This window comes from Pteropus alecto, unplaced genomic scaffold, assembly GCF_000325575.1.
Source record: "Pteropus alecto unplaced genomic scaffold, ASM32557v1 scaffold44, whole genome shotgun sequence".
Classification (NCBI taxonomy): Eukaryota; Metazoa; Chordata; class Mammalia; order Chiroptera; family Pteropodidae; genus Pteropus; species Pteropus alecto.
This window is the reverse complement of record NW_006436812.1, coordinates 524,968-527,503: the sequence shown is the minus strand read 5'-3', so window position 1 is coordinate 527,503 and position 2,536 is coordinate 524,968.

Sequence of the window (2,536 nt, the reverse complement as noted above, 5' to 3'; positions counted from 1 at the left end):
CGGGGTAAAGGGGGTCAAATATGTGGTGACAGAAAGAAATCTAACTATGGAATGTGAACACACAGTGTAAACATATATATGCCTTACTAGTAAAGTGTACAGCTGAAACTTACTGGATTTCATTAACCAATGTCACCATAAAAAATAAATTAATTTTAAAAGAAACAGCCACTGGCAACCAGCTTAGCAACCACACAGGGAAAATATACCTTCTTTGTCTCAGTATCTGAACCTTAATCCCAAAGACAGATTCTCACTGGATATGCTGGGTCAGTGTCCACCCACAATCAATCACGACTACCCAGAAGATGTCTAGAAGATGACTGGTTTGGCCTGCATCACAGGTCCAATCCTAAAATCAGAAGGTCGAGGTCATTCCCAAAAGAAGTGGGGATGGGAATAAAGTGTCCACTGTGGCCACTCACTACCTCTGACCTTGAGCAACATATTTGAACTCTCCGTACCTCAGCGTGCTCATCTTCAAAATTTGAAGAATAATGCCTCCCTAAAGGATTGGTTTAGGATTAAATGAGATGATGCATGTGACGCTCCTAACGCAGTGACTAACATACAGTAAACGCTCAAGAAATATAGCTCTTATCGCTGGTGATCATTATTTATTGTTCTTGATGCCTTTTGTGAAAACGAACTCCATGAGGTTAGAGATCAAGTTCCCCCACATAATCACCATAGTCTTCGTGGTTTTGCCAGAATGGGGAGGAAAGAGCGTCATCCCACATATTCTAGTGTTAATGTGGCTCATTAGAAAAGTGAGCAAGCCTACTGGAAACCTCTGTGCACTCTTGGAGGCCAGTGTAAATCCATGGACACACTCCTTATAATATATTCTGCTGGTGCTGTTGGTAATAAAGTAGCAGATGTTGAACAAGGAGCCTGCCCCTGGCGATATCTGTTAATTGATGTGATGTGTGTTTTTATGGAATCGTGAGCAAGGTGTTTAATTTCTGGCTGTAAGGAAAACCCTAGAATGGACAGAATAAAAGTATTCTTCTAAAGGAATTTTAGGGAAAGTGATTATCAAAATCTCTTCCCCAGCAAAGCAGTGACTACTTTATTTAATCTTTAAAAAAAAAAAAAAAAGGAGGATGTGAAATGCAAAACAAATGAGTTGCTTAAAAAAGAAATAGGGAGGGTACTATTTTCCCATTTTGGATAGGGTTTTATTTTCCCAAGTTTGATGTGATCACCATAGGTAGACAAAGAATCTCACACACATAGATATATATACATAGATGTGGACACACTCAAATAATATTCGTGAGCCCACCAAATGAAAACAAGAGAGGCAAAGAGAAAAAACAAAACACACACACACACACACACACAGAGATGAGGACAGAAGAAGAGATAAACAAATTGAGAGACGTATGCAGATACGAGCACATTTTTCTTACAAACCCATCAGCCCGGCCAGTTTTCCCTAATGATAGCTGATTCAGCTCAACAGGGAGTAGCCAAATATTTGGCCTTGAAAGATTCCTTGACCAGAGGCTTAAATATATGACCACCATCCTAGGCAAGGAGATATAAAGCTTCATGTCAGATGCCAACTTGTGGGTCCAGTTAATCCTCAGCTTTAGAAAAGGGACAGGCAAAATCTATCAGCCTGGTCCATTCATCAATCCTCTGTGCTTCCTCCTGTCAAGTGTGGGGAAGAATGTCCTGTCGTGGCTAACCTTGGGTTTCTTCTTTGTGGTCTTCTCTAAGTTAATGTAATGACGACTCTAAAATTTAGCTCTTACCATTTGCTGAGCACCATGCTAAACTCTGTATGTCCAAAACCTCATTCTATTCCAAGAACATCATAGCTTCATTTTAGAGACTAGAAAACAGAACCAGAGTCAATCCAACGAACATCATGTGATTCATCATGTGTAAGTCGGCCACCCAAAAGGTATTTCTACAAGGAAGTTGCTAATTGGCACCAGGATGAATTAAAGTTTCAGAGCATCCAGCTGTGAGGTCAGGTTGGGAAATTAAACTTTATAGATCGGAATAAATGATGAATTAAGGTTAATTAGCCTCCTCAGCCAAGTAAAATGACCTCTACTTTACATATGGTTTGAAAACTGAGTCCATGATCCTAAGGACACTCAGAATCCCATTTTACAAAGGAAGCCATACAGAGTACCACAGATTGGGTGGCTTAAACAACAGAAATTTATTTTCTCATAGTTCTGGAGGTTATAAGTCTGATATCGAGGTGTCAGCAGGGCTGGTTTCCTCGGAGGCCTCTCTCCTTAGCTTGTTGATAACCATCTTCTCCCAGCATCTTCACGTGGTCTTCTGTCTGTACGTGTCTATGTCCAAATTTCCTCTTCTCATAAGGACACCAGTCATACTGGCTTAGGGTTCACCCATATGACCTCCTTTTACCTTAATTACCTCTTTATTAAGTAAGACCCTATCTCCAAATATAGTACATTCAGAGGTATTGGAGGTTAGGATCTCAACACCTGGATTTTAAGGGGACAAAATTCAGTCCATAAAAAGTCTTTGTGGACCAGTCCTCTTC